Source organism: Acanthochromis polyacanthus, chromosome 23 (assembly GCF_021347895.1).
Source record: "Acanthochromis polyacanthus isolate Apoly-LR-REF ecotype Palm Island chromosome 23, KAUST_Apoly_ChrSc, whole genome shotgun sequence".
In the NCBI taxonomy this organism is placed as follows: domain Eukaryota; kingdom Metazoa; phylum Chordata; class Actinopteri; family Pomacentridae; genus Acanthochromis; species Acanthochromis polyacanthus.
The window spans coordinates 2,385,728-2,409,494 of record NC_067135.1 but is presented as its reverse complement, the minus strand read 5'-3'; the positions used below and the strand labels follow the sequence as shown (position 1 = coordinate 2,409,494).

Below are 23,767 nucleotides of genomic sequence, written 5' to 3'. Positions count from 1 at the left end.
TCGTCGTTGCCACAAGGCCACCTGGGTGTCATCAGACCATCAGACCGAGAGCCAGATCGACCACATCGCAGTTCGCCAGCGCTGGAGGAGCTCCCCACAGGACGTGAGAGTCAAGAGAGGAGCAGGCATAGGTTCAGACCACCACCTGGTGATTGCAAAGTTGAGGGTCAGGCTTGCTGTATGGAAAAGACAGAAGAACCCAAGAATGAAGTTTGATGTTTGAAAACTGAAAACACCAGAAACCAAGCAGGCCTTTCAGATAGCTCTTCACAACCGCTTCGAGGCTCTTCAGTCAGAAGACACAGAGACAACAGTGCAACGGTCATGGACTAGCCTGAGGGATGCTACTGTTGGCGCTTGTGAGGAGGTGCTGGGAAGACCGCCAGGAAACAGGAAGCCTTGGATCAGCGACGAGACCTGGCAGAAGGTGGAGGAGAGGAAGAAACTGAAGCAAGACTTGAACCAAGCCAGAACTCGCCTCCAGAAGCACACTGCTGCCAGCAAGTATAGTGAAGTGGCCAAGGATGTCAAGAGGGCATTGAGAAAGGACAAGGGAACCCACTACAACGAGCTGGCAGACGAGGCAGAAGAAGCGGTGGAGAAAGGGGACCTCAAGGCCCTGTACACAACTACAAGACTCCTTAGTGGAAGAAAGAGCAACCCAAACAGACCAGTGAGAGACAAAACAGGACAGCCGCTTACTTCCGTCGATGACCAGCTGGCAAGATGGAAGGAGCATTTTGAGGAGATATTGAACCACCCCTCACCTCAAGATCCACCCGAGCCCCCCACTAAACATCCACGCCGTACAGATCACCAAGCTGGAAATCCGCAATGCCCTGAGAAGCCTGACGAAGGGAAAGACAGCCGGAGTGGACAACATACCAGCAGAGGCTCTGAAGGAGGGTAGAGACGAGATGGTGGACAGCCTGCACCAGTTGCTGAACTTGGTATGGATGAGACAGGAGATCCCAACCGACTGGAAGAAAGGCCTCCTGGTGAAGCTGCCGAAGAGTGGAGACCTATCACAGTGTGGCAAGAGGAGAGGAACCACCCTTCTTTCCATCCCAAGCAAGGTGTTTATCAGAATCATCCTGGAGAGAATGAAGGATGCCATTGACCGGGAACTCCGAGACGAACAGGCAGGCTTCAGGAAAGAGAGATCCTGCACAGACCAGATAGCGACCCTCAGAGTCATCATGGAGCAGATGATAGAGTGGCAGACGTCCCTGTGTGTGTGCTTCATGGACTTCGAGAAAGCTTTTGACAGCGTGGACAGGCAGACCATCTGGAAGATCCTAAGACACTATGGTGCACCAGAGAAAGCCATAAACATTATCCGCCTACTTTACGAAGACTACTCTTGCCAGGTCATACATGACGGTAGACTTTCAGAAGAGTTCGTGGTAACCACCGGCGTCAGACAGGGCTGCTTGTTGTCACCTCTTCTCTTCCTTGTTGTGTTGGACTGGGTCACACGAACAGCCTATGCCAGCTCTGGAAAAGGCATCCAGTGGACACTGATGAGGAAGTTAGAAGATCTGGAATTCACAGACGACCTGGCTCTACTTTCACAACGCCTGCAAGACATGCAAGAGAAGGTAGACGCCCTGAGAGAAACCTTGCAGCGTGTCGGACTGAGGATCAGCCAAGAAAAGACAAAAGTACTCAGGACAAACAACAGGCAGAAGGCCCCTATTACCATCGAAGGAGTGGCAAAGGAAGATGTGCAGGAGTTTGTTTATCTGGGCAGCAAATCAGCCAGACAGGAGGTACAGACGAGGACATCTCAGCCAGAATCAAGAAAGCGCGCCAGACCTTTGCCATCCTTCGACCAGTGTGGAAGGCCACTGCTATCTCAACCTGCACCAAACTCCGCATCTTCAGTTCGAACATCAAATCCGTCTTCATGTATGGCTCTGAAACGAGGAGGGTCATCAACAGAAGCTCCAAAAAGATCCAGACCTTCATCAACAAGTGTCTCCGGCAGATCCTCAATGTCAAGTGGTTTGACAGTGTCAAACACCGACCTGTGGACTAGGGCCAACCAAGAGCCTATGGCTGTCCAGATCAGGAGGACAAAGTGGTGATGGGTCGGCCACACGCTGAGGAAGGAACCTGCAAATGTCACCAGGCAGGCACTTGAATGGAACCCTCAAGGCAAGAGGAAGTGTGGGCGTCCAAAGCAGACATGGAGATGAACCGTCATCGATGAGCTGAAGACCATCGGCCTGTCTTGGGAGGAAGCCAAGAGGAAAGCCAAAGACCGAGGGAAGTGGAGAGCTACTGTTGAGGCCCTATGCTCCATTAGGAGTGAAGAGGATTAAGTCAAAGTCCCTGCTATGAGCCCAACTGGTTTAGCCCCCCTCTGCCCCCACCTGCTCCACTTGTTGTGCCACCAACATCATTTCAAATTTCTGCTGTGGCACCTCCACCTGCGGCAGAAGCACCTCTATCTGCAACAGTGACACCTTCACCTGCAGCAGCGGCTTCCCCACCTGTGGCACCTTCATTTCCACCTGAGGCAGCAGGACCTGTAACAGTGGCACCTAATCCGCCACCCGCGGCAGGGGCACCTCCACCTCCATCTACGGCAGCGGTATTTCCACCTGCAGTAGCAACCTCTCCAACTCCATCTGCGGCAGAAGCAGTGGCACCCCCACTTGCGACACTGGTACCTGCACCTCCACTGGCGGCAGTGGTATCGCTTCCTCCATCTGCAGCAGTGGCAGCGGCTCCTCCACTTTCATCTGTGGCAGTGGCGCCCTCACCTGCAGTGGTGGTGGCTTCCCCACCTCTCGCACCTTCACGTCCACCTGAGGCAGCAGGATCTGCAGCAGTGGTATCTCCACCTCCACCCATGGCAGTGTCACCTCCACCTTTACCTGTGACCACAACAGAAGAGGTGAGGACGGAGCTCAAGAGGTTGTGCCCAGGTAAGGTGGTGGGGCCGAACGGTGTTTGTCCAAGACTGCTCAAGGACTGTGCAGGACAGCTGGCTGAACCTCTCTGGTGTCTATTCAACATGAGCCTTCAGCAGGGGAAAGTACCGGTCCTGTGGAAGACGTCCTGCCTTGTGCCGGTCCCCAAAGTAGGGCGTCCGGTACAGATAAATGACTACAGACCAGTGGCTTTAACATCACATGTTATGAAGACACTGGAAAGGCTGCTACTCCGTCACCTGAGGCCTCAGGTGGAACATGCACAAGACAAGCTGCAATTTGCCTACCGTGAGAACATTGGAGCAGAAGACGCTGTTCTGTACATGCTTTACCAGGCTCAATCACACCTAGATGAACCGGGAGGATATGTCAGAATAATGTTCTTCGACTTCTTGAGTGTGTTCAACACCATCCAACCACTCATAATCCGGAGCAAACTTGAAAAGATGGGGGTGGACAGCTAGCTCACCACCTAGGTCTCTGACTACCTTACGGGACGACCACAGTACGTCAGTCTTGAGAACTATGTGTCGGAGACAGTCCTGAGCAGTACAGGAGCCCCACAAGGGACAGTACTGGCACCATTCCTCTTTAGACTGTACACGTCAGACTTTCAATACCACTCTAAGTCCTGTCATGGTCAGAAGTACTCTGATGACACGGCAGTCATGGCATGTATCAGGAAGGATGGCGAGGAGGAATACGGGGAGCTGGTGAGGGCCTTCAGTCAGTGGAGTGTAAAAAACCTCCTCCTCCTTAACACCGCCAAGACAAAGGAGATGGTCATTGACCCCCGTAAATCCAAATCTCGCCCCCTGCCTGTTAACATAGATGATGCTGAGGTGGTCCAGGGTGTCCACATCCAGGGTGTCCACCTGGATGAAAAGCTGGACTGGTCCTTCAACACAACTGCCATCTACAAGAAGGGACAGAGTCGGCTTCACTTCCTCCGCAGGCTGTGCTCGTTCAATGTGTGCAGTGACATGCTGCACATCTTCTACAAATCAGTGGTGGAGAGTGCCCTGCTATATGCTGCTGTCTGCTGGGGTGGCAACCAGATGGACAAGGACAGGAGGCGGCTAGACAAGCTTATTAAGAGAGCTGGTTCAGTGGTCGGCAGAGGTCTGGACGATGTGGGGACAGTAGTTGAGCGACGCATGAGGGGCAAGGTGCAGAGCGTCCTAACAAATCCCAACCATCCTCTGTACAGTACTGTCTCTGGACAAAAGAGCAGCCGCAGCGACCGTCTGCTTTCAATGCGCTGCAGGATGGAACGCTTCAGGCGAGCCTTTATCCTTCAGCCATCAGAATACATAACTCCTCATAGCTCCCCACTTGCACATGCACATTTGCACTTATTAATTTGCACTTATAAATTCAACTCGGTTGCCTTTTTTATGTTTTTATGTTTTTACATGTGATGATGTTTTTATGTGTTTTTTAGGTGTTTCATATGAGCTGCCTGATACTAGGCTTGTCAAAAATATCTATACTTTGGTACTTACTCGATCCTAAACATTGTAAACTCATACGATACTAGCTTGCCGTAGTATCGAAACTATCTATACTCTGGTCCTATGGTCTGCTGCTCCCGCTACAGTCCACGTGCCCCCCCCCTCCCCCCTCCGAACTCACCGCATGTCCAGGCTTGTTAATGTCTCGCTACTACCGGCAAAACACGATGGAATAAAGAAATATAACCATGGCAAGTGTCGCAGCAGAGCCTCCGTGGCCAGTCCTGGTCGACAGGGAAAAGAGAAGAAGTGCTGTTGGAGGTATTTTGCCTACGAAGCAGATGAACGCGGAAAGGCAAACCGATATGCAAACACTGCTACCGAGTTGTGCCGACCAAGAGCAGCAGCACGTCAAACTTGTCCAAGCACCTTAAAGACTGACATCCCAGTCTATTTAAGGAATTTCGTGAGGTAAGCTCCCATTTGATCATGATTGAACTGAGTTGTATTTACATCCTAAATGGCAACGTAACGTTGCCAGGGCATTAGCCGACTACACTAGCTAGCTAGCACTAGTCCAAAACATAATGTTACATGGGGCTTTTTGAGAATGTTGGCAGGCATGCCCGCAGCCCGAATAATCCTAATTGACTGCTTTAATTCAACGAGATACAACGTATTTGTGTCTGCTAAGTGTGATGTTTCTCTTATAGCTCCAGAGTGATGCTGAGAGTGGAGACAGTCGACCGGCTGCAGCGACACCAAAACACCAACAGTCTTTGCTAACAGCAGTGTTTGAATAAAAAAATGGTTTTACAGCAAAGTACAAAAGCTGTGCTTTAATTTGTTCCGTGTGGTATTGAAATGGTATCGAGTATCGATACTGAACTGGGTATCGGTATCGAAGTTGAAATTTCTAGTATCGTGACAAGCGTACCTGATACAAAATTTCCTTGTGGGGATAAATAAAGTATCTATCTATCTATCTATATTACAAACTGTCCCTGTGTGATATTCAGGTTTAGAACCGACAATTTAATAATACAATATAATGTAATTTTACTGACCACTTAAAATGTTCAGGTTCTGTTCCGAGAATGTTATTATTAATATTTCTACTACTACATGATATCATTTACTACAGCCATGGCCATAAGTTTGGACACAGCATGACTTCCTATGTCTGTTTTGATGTCTATTACAGAACATAACTAATATTTTTTGACAGCACCAGTTTAATTAGTCAACAAATCAACAAGGGATATAATATTATCAATAAATTCCAACAACTGGAACAACTTTGTTCCCAAAACATAATATTAGAAGAAAATAACAAAAAAAATGCAGTACTTTCACAACAGAATTTGGTAAGAATAACAAAATGACACCAAACTCTTTTGATGTTTTTTTTAAATATGAAACTTAACATAGTTCTCAGGAGTTGTGTACTGTATTGTAAGTGACAATTTTGTGGTATTTTCTAAGATTCACAAGCGTCATGGTACTTGTGTCCAAACTTATGGCCATGGCTGTAAATACTAAACCTAAGGAATTATCTTCCTGAAGCTTTTGCAAATTTTCTGAAATTTGGGATAATTTTTTTTGCTGAATTTTTGGATTTTTTACAATATTTTTTGGTGCCCGTAAATGAAGACAACAGGAGTGTAAGTTTAAATAAAGAAGCCTTCAGGTTGACGCTCTGAACATTCCTCTCTCCATGTACCACTTTCCAGAAAAAATCCACAGGGCCACTCTTAAACATTTCTTGTTTACTGAAATCTTTACTGAAAACTACAGAGTGCAAAGGTAATTCTTCTGTTTCTTAAATCCAAAAAATATTCCAAGGCAAAAAATGAGAAAAACAGAGGTCAATACAGAGGTCAAAAAACTGTGCGGCTCTTCTCTCTGTGCCTGACAATCGAACATCTAGCCACACTCACTTTTCCCAAAACTGAAGTTACTGCACTTTTAATCATCGCACATTAACTTAACGCATTTAGGCTCCTACAAGGAGGGTTAAACTGACAGATTAGAATGAAGGCTGAAGCTTACGGTCCATTGTTCTGGTTTCATCAGCAGAGACGTCAAACGTTCCTGGAGCTGGTTTCCACTTTAGATCTGATGGAGTCTGACGACAAAACTCTCCGACCATCGTCTCCTCCTCAGAGCTGCTGGAGCTCTTTTCTGGACAAACACTGGAAATAAAAAGCCGTCGCCTCGGCATCATGAATCTGTCGGGTCACAACCAGTCATCAGATCCTTCAGCTGCTCTTACCTGCTAAAGGATCCGTTAGAAAGAAGGCGACCCAGAGGACGTTCAGAAGAACCACGGTGAGGTGGACGATCCACTTCATGGTTCTGAACCTTCAGGAACAAAGACTGAAAACTCTGAATGAAGCAGCCCTCCTCACAGATGTTAAAATTAGCTTCATCTTCTGTGGTTTCTGTGAGATGCAGTTACCACAAAAGCAACAGGACGTCATCTGCAGAAGGCCATTTCCTTTCCTATGCTCAGAACACAACATTAAATTTCCGTTTGTTCATTAAAAGTCTCCTCTAGCACATATTGTAGCAACTTGAAATCAACCATAATTAAATTTTATTAACTCCCGCACTGTTAAGACAAACGAGCAGCCTAACACCACAGCGCTACTGTTTCCTGTAAGGGTTCTAGGACGCTTAAGTTGGATAATAAACCTGCCAGCTTCTAAGGACTTTAGGAGTATTAGTTAATAGAATCATCTTTAGTAAAGGTCACTGCAAGCAGGAAGTCATGAAGAACGCAAGTGGTCACCAGTCCATAAGATAAAACCTGGATTTTGTACGACTGGAAAGAGGTGACGGCGTTGTCGTGGTAGAGCTCAGAGAGAGAGGGAGGTGAGGAACGCAAATATTTTGGCTGGCCTGACTCATATACAATGGGGATATTTTCATGCCCTCGTTACCCCATATTCTTATCCATTGGGTAATTATTTGTTTTTAGTGTCTGCACAGCATAAAAAATAGTAAGAGGTCTGTAGCATCTGTCAGCCTGCTTAAAGATCATCAACCAACTGTCCTTTAAAACATAAATCCCACTCAGTCAGGTCAAAACAGCCCCTCAGGATGTGCAGTAGTATCAAACTATTGCATTAAACAAAAAAACAACTTCTTAGTCTAACACTTAGCATTACTTTGCATCACACTGGTTATTTATTTTATCATATTGGTTGTTTATTTTAGATTAAAAATCTCTCCAGAACGCTTTAAAAAAAAAACCAATCAGTCTCCTTTTACAACATTTGCAAATCATTTATTCATATTTCTGTGTATGAGCAAATATAAGCCGCCAATACATTTGTGATAGAAGATTTAGAAACTGATATAATGTAGTTTTCAGCAGACATAGGAATCATTATTCACTGAACTTTTAACACTGAACCAACTTCTAACCACACCAAAGGCTTAAAGGCCCACAGGAGTCAAAACAACAGAAATCTATTGCAGAGGCTTGGATATAAAAGGTCATAATGCAGATATATGTGCTTTCTGAGCGTTAGCATTCATTATATATCCTCTAGTCTTATAGCTAAACATGTAGAATGGTCTGACTGCTCTCAGCATTCTGCTATAGGAGGAACTAGTCTCTGGCTTCTTAGCACTAATTAAACCATAACATGAATATGAATCATTTTGAACCATAAATCACATTTAGAAACAGGCAGATATTCACCCCCTACAGGCCTGTCCAGGTGTTCAGACCTTACTGTGATATTTGTGACGTTTTATTGTTTCCATTCATTACAGTTAATTCAGTCTGTTTAGTATTTTGCCAAAGCGGAACTTTAGTTAACATCTGTCAGACAGTGAAGCTTCTTAAGTCTGAATTAAATTTCCAGAAACCTCTTCACCCATTGAATATCTGGATTAGCACAGATCTTCTTTCCTCTTGTGGTAGTCAGTCTGTAAGGAGAAAACCAGACGTCTGGTTATTATTCTGGTAGTCTGTAAGAGGCACCAATTAAAATATCCTGGACATTTGGAAATATAGATGCCACCAGTTTGTAATTCCAAAAGAACAAAAAAACTGAAACTCGCAGATACAGTGGACATCCCTCATACAGTATTCGCTTCAGCATCGCATGTTTAATTAGCATTCTTTAGCTTTTTACTTAATAACGGCCTTAATAGGACAACGTTTCCTTCATGTTGTACCATAGATATTCTTAATCGCTCTGACAGTGGTATCCTTGTTGAGGAATATCCTAAGCAGCATTGGACTGAAAGGAAAAAATACAAGCAGATATAGCAGGAAGTCAAAAAGTCTGATTGCACGCATATGGAATATATAATTTCAGTGTAGACTAGAAGTATGGTCTCCCATTAAACTTTCAGTATGGAGGGAAAGGAAAGTTTTGATGGAACTACAAGACTGCACCAGTTTCTTGGGTTGGTTTGGTTTTACTATCGTGTGACAGGAGGTTTTAAAGATTGGTCATTCTAACAGGAGCAGCTTCTGATTTTCCGTTAGAAATCAGCTCCAGCTCTGAAGTTCCTGCAGCAGATGTTGGTTTCTGCATCGGTGGAGTCGTCTCATTCAGGGTCTCTGACAGTGGAAGAATTTCAAAAGTAGAGTGTTTAGCTCCACCAGAACATAAATCAGATGAACAGTAAACAGTTTCTGTATGTAGCTGACTGAGTTCTGACTCTGTAGTGCCATTACTGAGGAAGGATGAGGAACCGATCAGAAACTATTTTGTTTTGTGCTCAAAGGTGTGACTTATTATTATGTGATTTTATTTCATTCGAGCAATTTACATTAGCCAGTTAAGATTTACAACATTTAAATACATATCTAGCTCAAAAAAAAGGAGTAGGCTGAAGCTGAAGCTTATTTACGCCTACCCCCCCCCCCCCCCCCATACAACCAACCGCTCCCAGTTTTTGAAAAAGAAAGAAGTCCAGAGGTGAAGTCATCAATCAATATCAATAACAACACCTACAAATGGCGAAAATGGCGTGTAACATCAATCAATAACTTGACCTTGATTAGTGTACATACATTAATCCACTTTTTCCTATATACAGTGTAGGATGCTTTATAAAGTGCAGTCATACATGAAAAACAGAAGAAACAAGAAGAAAAAAAGAAATGCAATACAATGCAGTTTATAACTAGATTAACAATGACAACAGTGACAATTAGCAACAACCAGATCTGTTATTATATAACTAAACAACTTTTAAAGCCCCTCAACACAATATTGCAGAAAAATTCTCTCTTTATACTTTTTTTTAAAACTGTGCAGAGTAGGGCATTGCTTATAATCTTTCTTCGTACCATTCCAGAGCCAGACCCCTTTCACCGACACACACATACATTTTCTAGTTGAACACACCAACGGAACTTTAAATTCAAGATATCCTCGCAGATTATATACCGTTTAGCTTAAAGTGAATAGTTTTTGTAATTTAGCTGGTAACAATGATCTACTTGCTTTGTATAATAGTTGTACCGAATACAAATCAACTAAATCAAAAAGTTTTAATAGATTTGATTGCATGAATAATTTATTCGAGTGATCGTAATATCCAGCCTTGTTGATTACTCCAATTCCTCGTTTTTGGAGCATGAACAGAGAATGTAAAGAACTTTTATAATTGTTAACCCAGATTTCAATCCCATATGTCAGATATGACATGACCAAACAAGTACAACAAGCGAAGAGCTTTGTTTTCCAGCACATACACACGTGGACAAAATTGTTGGTACCCTCAGTCAAAGAAGGAAAACCCACAATTCTCACTGAAATCACTTGAAACTCACAAAAGTAACAATAAATAAAAATTTATTGAAAATTAAATAATCAAAATCAGCCATCACTTTTGAATTGTTGATTAACATAATTATTTAAAAAAACAAACTAATGAAATAGGGCTGGACAAAAATGATGGTACCCATAATTAATATTTTGTTGCACAACCTTTTGAGGCAATCACTGCAATTAAACGATTTCTGTATTTGTCAATGAGCGTTCTGCAGCTGTGCAACAGGTATTTTGGCCTCACTCCTCATCGAGCAACAGCTCGCAGTTGTCTCCAGGTTTGATGGTGTCTTCTCGCAATGGCATGTTTCAGCTTCCTTCGCAGGCATCTGTTTCAATGGGATTCAGATGCTGGGCTCATAAGAAGGCCCACTTTTAGAATAGTCGCAGACGCTTTTCTCTCATGCGCATATCTTGGGTGTTTTGGCTGTGTGTTTCGGATGCGTGTGTCCTGTTGGAAGGAGCCCATGACCTGCGATCCTGAGACCAAGCTTTCTGACACTAGGCAGCACATTTAGGCTCTCCAGAATGCCTTGATAGTCTTCAGATTTCATCGTTACCCTTGCCACCACTTTCAAGACACCCTGTGCCAGATGCAGCAAAGCAGCCCCAAACATTACTGAGCCTTCCTCCATGTTTCACCGTAGGGCAGTGTTCTTTTCTTCGTATGCTTGGTTTTGAGTCTATGAACATAGAGTTGATGTGCCTTACCAAAAAAGCTCCAGTTTGGTCTCGATCTGTCCAAAGGACATCTCCAGAAGAAGCTTTGTGACTTGTCAACATGCATTTTGCAAATTCCAGTCTGGCTTTTTTATGAGTTTTTTTCAGCAGTGGTGTCTCCTTGGTCGTCTCCCATGAAGTCCACTTTGGCTCAAACACGACGATGGTGCGATCTGACACTGATGTACTGGCCTTGGAGTTCACCTTTAATTTCTTTGGAGGTTGCTCTGGGCTCTTTGGATACAATTCCAACGATCCGTCTCTTCAATTTGTCATCAATTTCCTCTTGCGGCCACTCAGGGAGGTTGGCTACTGTCCCGTGGGTCTTGAACTTCTGAATAATATGAGCCCTGTTGTCACAGGAACTTCAAGGTGTTTAGAATGGTCTTATAGCCTTTACCTTTAAGATGTTGTCTATAATTTTTTTTTGGATGTCCTGGGACAATTCTCTCTTCGCTTTCTGTTGTCCATTTCAGTGTGGTACACACCTTTCACCAAACAGCAGGGTGACTACTTGTCTCCCTTATAAATAGGCAGACTGACTGATTATGAGTTTGGAAACACCTGTGATGTCAATTAAATGACACACCTGAGTTAATCATGTCACTCTGGTCAAATAGTTTTCAATCTTTATAGAGGTACCATCATTTTTGTCCAGGCCTGTTCATTAGTTTGTTTTTTTAAGATAATTATGTTAATCAACAATTCAAAAGTAATGGCTGTTTGATTATTTAATTTTCAATAAATTTTTATTTATTGTTACTTTGTGAGTTTCAAGTGATTTCAGTGAGAATGTGGGTTTTTCCTTCTTTAACTGAGGGGTACGCAACAATTTTGTCACGTGTGTACTTTGGTTTGATTTATCACTGGCAATGTTTTTGGAGATTTTTTTTGAATATGCCTGATGTGCGTTTTCCAGTTTAGCTCATCATCAATAATTATCCCAAGAATTTTGTTTCCGACACCTTCTCTATTTCAATACCGTTTTATCTTAACTGAACACTCTCGACATCTAAAATTACCAAACATCATTTACTTTAGTTTTATTTAGATTAATCGAAAGCTTATTGATACCATCCATGACTTGACTTTGGCCATTCCTGATTTGCCTATATTTAACAAGATCAGTGTAATTATCATTGCATAAAAAAATGATTGGTTACCATCAGCAAATAGTATCATTCTTAACACTTTAGACACATTCAAGACATTCATTTATATAAAGATTAAACAATTAATGGGACCCAATTATAGATCCTTGAGGCACACCCACAGACTAATACCTGATATTCTTGACTCCCATCCCCCCATTTTAACAACTTGTTGTCTTTCTAGTTAAATTAGCTCTGGCAATCTAAATTTCCACGCCCACTCCTCTTATACCATATTTTTTGACGTTTTGTTTGTAAAATTTGAATGATTGATTGTAATCGAAAGCCTTCTTTAATCAAATAAAAATACCAATTGCTAATTCTTCTTAAAAGATCTGTTGTTATTTCTTCCACAGCTTCCAAAATTGCCATTGTAGTAGATCTCTTTTCTCTGAAGCCATATTGACTCTCATTCAATATTCCACATAAACCTATAAAATTATCCAACCTTTTTACTAACAATTTTTTCTAGAATTTTTGGAGAATTGAGGGAGAAGAGCGACGGGCCGATAGTTTGTGGAAGATATTTTTTGATCCGTCTTTATATAAAGGAATTACTTTGGCAATTTTCATTTTATTTGGGAACTTTCCAGTCTGAAGCGATAGATTACAAAATAAAAGTTAAAGGGAGATGGTCAGATATGTCACATACCATTAAACCACTAACTTCAATGTTTTCTATCTTGTTTGTAAATATATTATCTATCAGTGTGGCTGTGTTTTCTGTAACTCTACTGGGCCGAGTTATTGTTGGGAAATAAATTCATACTGTACATTTGTTAACAAATTCATCTGTTAATGCATGTTTATATGGATTCATCAAATCAATATTATAGTCCCCACAAATGAATACAGTCTTATTTACATTTGAGAAAAGTTTTTCGATCCATTCAGTGAAAATTTCAATGTTTGAACCAGGTGGCCGATATATGCAACTGATGATTACATATATTTTTTCACAATCAATTTCAATTGAGACACAATCCAAAAACATCCTTTACCGTTAGTGACATACTCTCCACTCATTTATACTTAATAGAATCACTGACATATATAGCCACTCCACCACCTTTCTTGTTTACTCTATTCACATAATTCAATTCATAACCATCCATTTCGAACAGAATACCTTTGTTTTCATTAAACCATGTTTCTGATATTGCTATGATACTATATGAATGTTTGACATGCTGCAAGTATTCCTTAATATGGTTGAAGTTTGCATACATACTCCTACTATTGAAATGTATTATTGACAGGGAGTTCTCTGAATTAATCATGTTATATTCCTCCTGTAAATAATATTTACAATCAATGCCATGATGTGAAAAAAAACATTTTGTCAGGGTCCAATTCACAGTCTGGATCTTGCTCATTTGCATGAGCGCTGGCAAATGACTCCAGCTCAAGGTGAACACTGTCTATATGTTGTAGTCCTAAAACGCTGTGCTGTCAGTGAGTTGATAAGAGCTGCCATTAGTAGTTCAGGTTTTTTACCTCATGTACGTTGCAGTCTCAGTCATATTTATTTAGCTCTTCCATGCTTTCTTACAACTAAAACTTTTGCTTGCTCAGGGACTCCATTAAGCTTGATAAATACTTTTACAGTTACTCACCCAAGTGCTTTGTATCTTATTTTGCTTTCGTAGGAACCTGGCTTTTCGAGCTATTTCCGCATTCCTTCTTTGTTAAATGGTCATTAAGATACACATTTGTCCCTTTCAGTTTTATTTCCTTGTTTAAGCAACTCGACTTTCTTTTTCCGACTTATTAAACTTCATGATTAAAGCTGGGCATGTCTTTTTCTCTTCTCTGGGAGAGGGTGACAAGCCTCGATGTCATCCAGGTCCAGTGTAATCCCTCTGGACTTGAGAAAGGCTGCCACTTGATGTTCCGCAGAGGTAAACATCCAGATCATCGGGCTCCGTCCCGCTGTTACCGGCCACAGCCTTAGCATACGACCGGGGGCTTGATGTTCAGCCCCGTGACGACTAACATCGTTGATTCTGGAGTACTGCTCCAATTCCCTCCACTCTCCTTTCCAGGTCCGCAATCGTCTTATCTTTTGCTGCATTCTCGATTCTCAGTTGTTTGACCTCCTCCATTAGTCCGAGTATTTTTTTTTTTGTTGTTCCTTGATTGCAGTCGTTTCTTTCAGCAGAAAGTCGAGAGATTTCCTGATGTCCGTCCACCTCCTCAGGTTTTTGCCTCAACTTGTTTGCTGGCTCTTTTATTTCTGTTAGTTTGATCGTCAACGTATCCATGGATTTTTTAAGGTCCTCCAATTCCTCCCCACCGGGTTTCTTCTCGTTTGAGGCTGTGGCATGTTTGCCGGTTAGCCTCACTTGCATCAGCTGCTAATTGTTGTGAGTATAGCAACAGTGGGCAAATAAGTCCGTAGTATTCACGAAAAAAAAAACAATCGCTTACTCGCAAAGTCTGTGTTACCTCCAGTACACTGTTGAAGGTTGATTCAAAAGCAGTTATCAATCAAAAGACTAAGAAATGTCCGAGCCCGAGCGGGAGCTTGCTTACAGGGCGCCGCCATCTTGCCATCATCCTCTTCCTGTGTTGTTTGACATTCTGGCAAATCAGCAACTTAAAATCTCATAAGAGGTGAACGTTTAGTTTATTGAAATATAAAACCAAAGCAAAAATCAAGATTTAATCCATGATCCAATCCTATCCGTCCATAAACTATCCATCCAAAATTATTGGAAATTTGCCCAGTATCTGTCCCTACTGCCTTAAAATCTGTTAAAAAATTCTCAAAGTTAGATTCAAAATTAGTCCAAAATGACTTTAACTATCTGAACGTGGTCTGGAATAGTTTAAAATTCATCCAAAATGACTCAAGATTTGTTTCAAATCGCTCTACGTACAGCAGTTTCTCAGAAGACACACAGTAAAAGGAGCAAGGCACTGATCTGAACGTAGAGTCGATCCAAAGAAAGAAGAAAAAAAAACAACGAAATGAATCAGCAGCAGCACAAAAAACTAAAACTAAAGAAACCACATGAAACCAGAGTTCACCGTTGAGGTATGTAGCAGCAACACGTCTCTAAAAAGCTGTTCTCATCCGATTATCCTCCTGGTTTTAGCCCGCAGTGCTAACAGACGCTGGAGTTTGTGTTGCCATGACGACACGCCAAGCTCTCAGTTGTGTTGCATTCGAGAAAGTCAGACATTTGACTTCATTTTAACAGGAATTTTTTGCACAGCTTCAAGACAGTGAGGTGAGAAGACCAACAGCGTTCTCATGTCCTAAATATAGAAAGAAGATGCAGGAAACAGTTAGCTTAGCTTAGCACACAGACGCTAAAGGTAACAAAATCCACTACAAACACGTCCAAACGTCAACATTAATACATCAGAGCTCAGCTCGCTTAAAATAACGCTGAATGCTAGGCTAACTTGGCTATTTAAACTGAAGCCTGGGCTGTTTTCCATCTTTATGCTAAGCTAACTAGCTGTTTGTTTGTTGAATGCTAAGGTTTAAGCATATAAATAAATTATGGCTTAAGCGTTCATCGTTTATGCTAAGCTAACTGACTGAAGTAAAAACGTGGATGGTCAGAAATACATTTGGCTTCGTTTAGTCAGATTGAATTTTGCTAAGCTAACGAGGTGCTAGCTATAAAATCATCAGATAGGCACTAAAGCAACGGAACCTGCGAAGAAATTTGTACATTTTTTATCTCAAATGTCGACATGGAGGCAAAATTTGTTGTTTATAATCCCTGAAAACGAGCTTTAAATGTGTTTTAAATTCAGAGATGCTAGCATGCCTATGCTAATTAGCGCACCAAACATTACAAATTCCAAACATAGTGTTTGTGTTTAAGATTCTGAAGGCTTTAAAATACAGCGACGGTGTTTCCTGAACGTGACGCAGGCGAGGACACGATGCGTTCGAGGACAAAGAAGCGTCCGTTTTTCTCCTGCGGAGACGCTGCTGACTTCAGCAAAAACAAATCCAATCAGCTCTCTGGTGACACAGAAAAAAAAAAATCACCTATGTCCTCTCCTCTCATTGGCTGAGAGTGAGTAGCTTCTCTCCTGGCCCCGCCCCCTGTGGGAGGAGCTGTACTGTCCGTAGTTAGGCCCTGCACCCAGCTCCACCCGGGGCCTCCTCCTGTAGCTCCCTCGGCTTCGGCCTTCCTCCTCTGTAGCCCCTCCTTCCTCTGATGCTTGTTGGCACTGATCTGAACGTAGAGTCGATCCAAAGAAAAGAAGAAAAAAAACGACAAAATGAAATCAGCAGCAGCACAAAAACTAAACCTAAAGAAACACATGAAACCAGAGTTCACCGCTGAGGTATGTAGCAGCAACACGTCTCTAAAAGCTGTTCTCATCCGATTACCCTCTAACTGGCTATTTAAACTGAAGCCTGGGCTGTTTTCCATCTTTATGCTAAGCTAACTAGCTGTTTGTTTGTTGAATGCTAAGGTTTAAGCATATAAATAAATTTATGGCTTTAAGCGTTCATCGTTTATGCTAAGCAACTGACTGAAGTAAAAACGTGGATGGTCAGAAATACATTTGGCTTCGTTTAGTCAGATGAATTTTGCTAAGCTAACGAGGTGCTAGCTATAAAATCATCAGATAGGCACTAAAGCAACGGAACAGGAGCAGGAGCTTTATTGCGCACTGGCGGGCTCCGAAGCCCCCGCCCACCAATGAAACGAAATATGGAGTCGTATTTTCATTTTGAGGGTGAAAACGAAAAAAACTAAAAATGAACCGTTTCCTGGTTTTTGTTTTTTGCTCAAAATGAAAAAACGGCTTGACTTTTTGTTTCTGCTCGTGTCTTTTATAGCCAGGAAACGGACTGATAAAACGTACCTTGTCCAAGTCAGATCAGATGGGTAAGGATTTCTGCTTCTTGCTGGAAATGAGAGTTAAACAAGCCCCCATTAGACACATTACAACAGAATCTGAAATTCATCATTATTCAGTAGTTTATGTCTACCTACAGTGATTCATTCAAACATAAATATTGTAATTTGGTGGTCAGTGTATTGAAGGTGATGCTTGGGTTCGTGTAATAATACTCACGCCATGATCTCCATTAGTTTTTTCACTGGGGCCAACTCAGGGTTCAGCAATAGCGAAAACCGTTTTTTCTGAGTGACACTGTCGAAACAGAAAACAGAGACAAGTTCAATAAACAGAACAGATGAACAGGTGCATACACATAGAGGCAATGATTTTCAGAGATTATGTGGCTTGAAAAGGCATGTCAGTGTTTAAAATACTACATTATTATTGCAGTTAGTTAGACTTAAAGAAAATTTCCTTTAATTGTCCTTTAATTGTCCTTTAATTCATTATGAATGTCCGTGTTTTGTTTGAGCTACAGTTCAAATATCAAAGGAATATATCAGCATCAAATTTCCAAATAACTTGTCACATTTCTTACGTATGGAAACTCATAACTTACACAATCCTCGACTTTGGCACAGAAGATGGTTGCTTTGTAGACCTGATCTCTTTAATCTCAGCCTTCGAAATGATGCGATTCTTCAAACGCTGACACAGACACTGCTGTCCAAACACTGTTAATAAGACAAAGAGAAGAGATTAATCCTTCCAGCAGTTCGAGCTCACATTAATAAAATCTAACAATACCTGTGAGTCCTAAATAAAAAAATATGGTTTAATAAAACTTACATTGGGCTTCAGAGATGCAGAACATGACAGCAATGAGCAGAAACACCTTCATGATGCCAGACATTGTTGGTTTCCTTGCATATGTTAATTAAATGTGCTGTCATTGCATATGCAAAAGATTCAGTTCACTATAAATCACACCTGATCAAGAAGGAAGTTGGGAGTTGTTGCGAGGTAGTCACTCGATGCAAGCCAGGCAGAGATGCCCTGAGCAAAGGGGATTTACCACGTAACTTAGAGGGGAGATTCAACATGATCTGCAAAGAAATAAGTGTTCTACTGGAATTATGGACGAAAGTACTGCTTTTTCTGAGCTGTTTGAGGACTACACAAGACTGTGCTCTAAAAATAATACTGACTGAAGTAACTTTTATGAACTCTATTTTCTCCTTGAGAAACAACACCAGAATGGATTAACAAAGTTATTCAGGCCCAGACAACAAAAATTGATAAAAGCAGATCTAAATTTATTTATTAATTTATTTAATCAGGGACCATGCAGTTATCATGGGACACATAAAAGCGATGCATTACATATGGAGTGTGTATGTGAGCTAATTTACAGCTCACAAACTAACAAATCTGGACCGAACTCCCGTCCACTTCCCCCCTGGACCCCAGCGGGTCTCAAAGCCTCGTTGGGTTTCAGGTGAGCGGTCAACTACGGCCATAGCCGGCTGCTCGCCCTCCAACTGATGTAATCTGGGTGATTATTACTTCTCTTTTATGAAAGCATGGTTCCACTTAGGAGTCATGTTAAGGAATTGGAAGAATATTAATGTTGGATAAATTGTCTGATGATTAAGAGCTATTGCTACGCCCTTGCTAAATTTTATAATAAATATTTTCCTGCAATTAAAGTTAACAGATTGGAAATTCACTTTATCCCTATCACAGTCACTAATTATTTAGATTTTCCCTGGTGGTAAAAACATCAGGTTATTGTGTGCATTACATCTAAAAAGGTTCTGAGAGGTTACTAGTCTTTGGGGCCGTCGGTGGCCTATTATAACTTATCCTTGGGGGTTTTTCCTAACCTCTAAACTTTAACTTAGCAACTTTCTAAGTACAAAACCGTTAAGAGGAAAAGCTGCCGTTAACAGACGTGACTGGAAGTTAATCTGACCACTCAAAAGTGGTTACTCAGTTAAATTAATTATCAGAGGAAGTGGGATAGATGTTTGGATGGAGGCAGTGAGAAGCTAGGCGAATTTTCCTCGAATACCAGCTGAGTCGTTTCTCAGAATAACACCTGGGTAAAATCCCTCTGGGCTGTTAGAACCGGACCCGTTAGATGGAGAGCTGGTCCATTTTTCTCTGACAGTTAACTAAATTAATTCAGGAGGTTACTGGCCCTCAGATCAACACATAATATAAAAATAACACAACACAAAATGTTTTTAAATGATGAAGCAGATATGACAGAACGTCAAACGTTTGATGGCACCAGCTGAATGGAGATCATTACTGAGGAGAGAAGGGAACAGACTCACTACCACCCATGATGCCATTGGTCCTGTCTGTTTCTCTGTATGACAGGAGGTATTGATGATTTGGTCGTTCTAACAGGAGCAGCTTCTGATTTTCCGTTAGAAATCAGCTCCAGCTCTGAAGTTCCTGCAGCAGATGTTGGTTTCTGCACCGGTGGAGTCCGCTGTAGTCGTCTCATTCAGGTTCTCTGACAGTGGAAGAACTGAAAAAGTAGAGTGTTTAGCTCCACCAGAACGTAAATCAGATGAACAGTAAACAGTTTCTGTATGTAGCTGACTGAGTTCTGACTCTGTAGTGCCGTTACTGAGGAAGGAGTGAGGAACCGATCAGAAACTATCTTGTTTTTGTGCTCAAAGGTGTGACTTTTTTTCACATTTCAGCTCAACCACAATCAGAGATTATCGCCAGAATATCAGAAGGTTCTGACTCATTTCCACTTGTGAAAAAAACGTGTGGGTGAGTGTCTCGGCAGACAGTTTTAAAAAGGGTTATCTTGTAAAGTCTGTCACATCTGATAAACCGTATGCTGTTTGTATAAAACCACTGAAGCTGCTCATGAACCTCACTGAGCTGCAGCACAAACATCTTTTAGGTCCAGTTTGGGAGGTTTTATGTCTCATTTCTGTCATTCCCTTTTCCTCAGGATTCATAAAGTATCAATCCTCCATCATCCATCCATCCATCATTCACCCATCCATCCATCATCCATCCATCAGCCATCATCCATCCATCCCATCATCAATCCAATCCCATCCATCCATCATCATCCATCCATTCCATCCATCCATCCATCCATCCATCCATTCCATCCATCCATCATCCATCCATCCATCCATCCATCATCCATCCATCATCCATCATCCATCCATTCCATCCATCATCCATCCATTCATCCATCCATCCATCCATCATCCATCCATCCATCATCCATCCATCATCCATCTATCCATCCATCATCCATCCATCCATCGATCATCCATCCATCCATCATCCATCCATCCATCCATCCATCATCCGACTTGTTTTTGTCACTTTGTATCATAAAATAAAACATGGAACAAAAATGCTGCCATTTGATGTGTGAGCTGAACCAATCAAGCCTTTGATAGTTTATTACTGATTATTGATCAATATAGAGCAGAAAACTCAAAGGAAGAGGTTGATTTTTCAAACATTTTGACGCCTAGACGTCCTCCAGTTCTGGATGAATGACCCGGCTGCACATTTCTCACATTGAAAAGTTCCAGATAAAACTAATATTTACATTTATTGATATTAGACAAGATAAGCCACAAAATGCAGCTTTTCTTAGCTGAGGGGGCAATTACTTTAAACATGGGTGTGATGGGCTGGACCTTCAAAAGGTAAAATCATCTAAAAAAGCAGTTTGTGTTTTCTTGGGTTTCTCGTACATTTAAATTAGTTTGATGATCTGAAACATTTATGTGACCAACATGCAAAACAGAAGATTTCTGTGTGGGGGGGGATACTTTCATCAGTAAATATGCAGATGTTCTGGTGAAGCTGAAACAGTGAAAATAAACTTACGCGGTCGGAGCTCTGATCTCTGGAAGCTGTGATGAGTTCAGGTGCTTTGGTTCTGTGTGGGTTTCATCCGGTGTGTTCTTCTTCTCTCTGTTAGCTACAGAAAAATGTAGACGTTAGAAACTAAAACGCACAAACCTCAATGTTATTCTGACAGCGTTTAGTAAATCTGAATCATACTAGTCTTTAAAAAATCTGTCCCAAACACACGCCTTCTCATTCAATGCTTTTATTTGTTTGTATTATTTGCTACATTGTAGATGAATACTGAAGATGAACACTGTTTTGTTTACTACATAATTCATAATGTGTTCTTTTATAGTTCTGATGTCTTCAGTTTTAACAAACAACATATAAAATAACTAAATAAAAACCACTGAATGAGTCCAAACTTAAACCGGTAGTCTGCATGCTCTAATAATGTGATTATATCATGATTAAAAAGTGAATATTAAGCAATAATATGATGTTAAAGAGTCTAACATTGTTATTGAAGTTTTACAGACTAATTTCTGTTATCTATGAAACTGTAAAGTCTGACTCATAACATGTAAAACAAACAGGATTTCAGTGTAAATATTTAAATTAGCAGCAGAAATTCAGACAAACATTCCAGAATTTGAATTTTAAAATTTGAACCGCTCAGTAGATTTATATCATAAATGATATTGTAGGTTTTAGAAGGTTTTAAGATGTAAATTAGATATATATTATTATATTGTAATAATGTAAACCTTAAATCCCTTAAAGCCTGGATCCATCAGCTAGTTTTATATTACGGTATATTATATTATAGGGTTGTAACCTATGGAGTCACAGGAGTGCCACATCAAAATGTGAATAAATAAATAAATAAATGTGGAAATATAGAGAAATAAATAAATAAATAAGTAGGAACATTTTGTCTTTGCTTTTACCTTTTCTGTTTTTTCCTTTTATTTATTTATTTGTCTTTATATTTCCACATTTATTTATTTATGTATTTATTTATTTTATATTTACACCTTTAGTTATTTATCTTTATATTTCCACATTTATTTCTTTTTTTATTTATATTTTGATGTGGCACTCCTGTGACTCCACAGTAACCGTCAAACTTACATAATATTTAAGGTTTGGAACATTGAATTTTTAAATTGGTCGGTAAATTTATCTAATAATTGACGTTAGCTTGAATACTTAACTTATTTATGGAATTTATAGAAATATTATTGTGAGATTTGAACTTTGAATTTTAAATATAAAGCTGCAGGGTCTCAGACTTCATGTCTAGATTAGGAAAGAAAACAAACTTTAAAATAATATTAAGGGGTCTCATTAAATGTGTAACATTGTCGAAGTTTTAGCATCTTCTTCTCCACATTCTTAGTTCTTGTTGACTTTCGTGTCGTTCTGCAGGTCAAACTGATCTGTTTTGAAGTTTGAAAATGTGAAAAATAATAAATATTTTCACAGTGAAACTTCTGATGTCCACATTTTCAACATTTTGGGGAAATTTGGAACATTTTTTTGGTGGAACAAAGAAATGTTAATATTTCTTAAGAACATTCACAAAAAAATCAACCCAAATCCAGCGAAATTCGCTGGATTTTGGTTGATTTTTATGTGAATGTTCTTAAGAAAATATTAGAAGTTTTACTGATATTTATGAAATCACTTCAGATATTTTTAGGATTTTTTTTTGAAGATTTTACTGACTTTTTGAAAATATTACAAGAATTTTGGGGGGATTTTGTTTAAAATAAAACTTTAAGGGAAACTTTTAAGGAATTATTGGAATCTTCTTCCTGAAGATTTTGCAAATTTTCAAAAATTCAGGGATTTTTTTCAGACAAAGAAACTACATTTTTTAGTTAAATGAAGACAACAGGAGGGTTAAAGTGACAGATTAGAATGATGGCTGAAGCTTACGGTCCGTCGTTCTGGTTTGATCAGCAGAGACGTCAAACGTTCCTGGAGCTGGTTTCCACTTTAGATCTGATGGAGTCTGAAGACAAAACTCTCCGACCATCGTCTCCTCAGAGCTGCTGGAGCTTCTTTTCTGGACAAACACTGGAAATAAAAAGCCGTCGCCTCGGCATCATGAATCTGTCGGGTCACAACCAGTCATCAGATCCTTCAGCTGCTCTTACCTGCTAAAGGATCCGTTAGAAAGAAGGCGACCCAGAGGACGTTCAGAAGAACCACGGTGAGGTGGACGATCCACTTCATGGTTCTGAACCTTCAGGAACAAAGACTGAAACTCTGAATAAACCAGCCCTCCTCACAGATGTTAAAATAGCTTCATCTCTGTGGTTTCTGTGAGATGCAGTTTACCACAAAAGCAACAGGACGTCATCTGCAGAAGGTGTGATCTTCTTTCTCATGTTCAGAACACAGATGGAACTTTATTAAGCTCATCAAGAGCAGCCTACACATAGCGCTACTGCTTCCTACAGTGTTCCTGTCCTTAAGTTAATAAACGGCATCTACTAAGACCTAAGGAGTATTACTAGTAGAATCATCTTCAGTAAAGCCACTGCAGCTGCTATTAATCCTACAGGAAGTCATGAAGAAGAACGAGTAAAGGCAGATTTCTACCGCCAATCAAAGCTTCAACAATGACAAAGAACTCTTAGCTTTACATAGAGCTGTGTGTCAAATGATTCAACCCCTCTGATATTTTTGACATTCTGGCAAAATCAGCAACTTAAATCTCATAAGAGGTGAACGTTTAGTATATTGAAATACAAAACCAAAGCAAAAATCAACATTTAATCCACGATCCAACCCTAACCATCCAAAATTATTGGAAATGTGCCCAGTATCTGTCCCAAATTAAAAACTTCTCAAAGTTAGATTCAAAATTAGTCCAAAATGACTTTAAACTATCTGAACGTGGTCTGGAATTAGTTTAAAATTCATCCAAAATGACTCAAGATTTGTTTCAAATCGCTCAAAATGTCAAAACATCATAAAATTTGTTCAAATGACTCAAACTGTTCAAA

At 40.7% G+C, this 23,767-nt stretch overlaps 1 long non-coding RNA gene across 1 annotated transcript; it reads right to left on the bottom strand.

The window, feature by feature from the left end:
• Positions 1-20,589: 20,589 nt before the first annotated feature.
• On the bottom strand, positions 20,590-23,066 carry LOC127532390 (uncharacterized). Its single transcript, XR_007939773.1, has 3 exons — positions 22,913-23,066; positions 22,692-22,832; positions 20,590-20,877 (listed from the first exon to the last, which is right to left on the bottom strand). It is a non-coding gene; the product is annotated as an uncharacterized LOC127532390 (long non-coding RNA).
• Between the last annotated feature and the right edge of the window lie 701 nt (positions 23,067-23,767).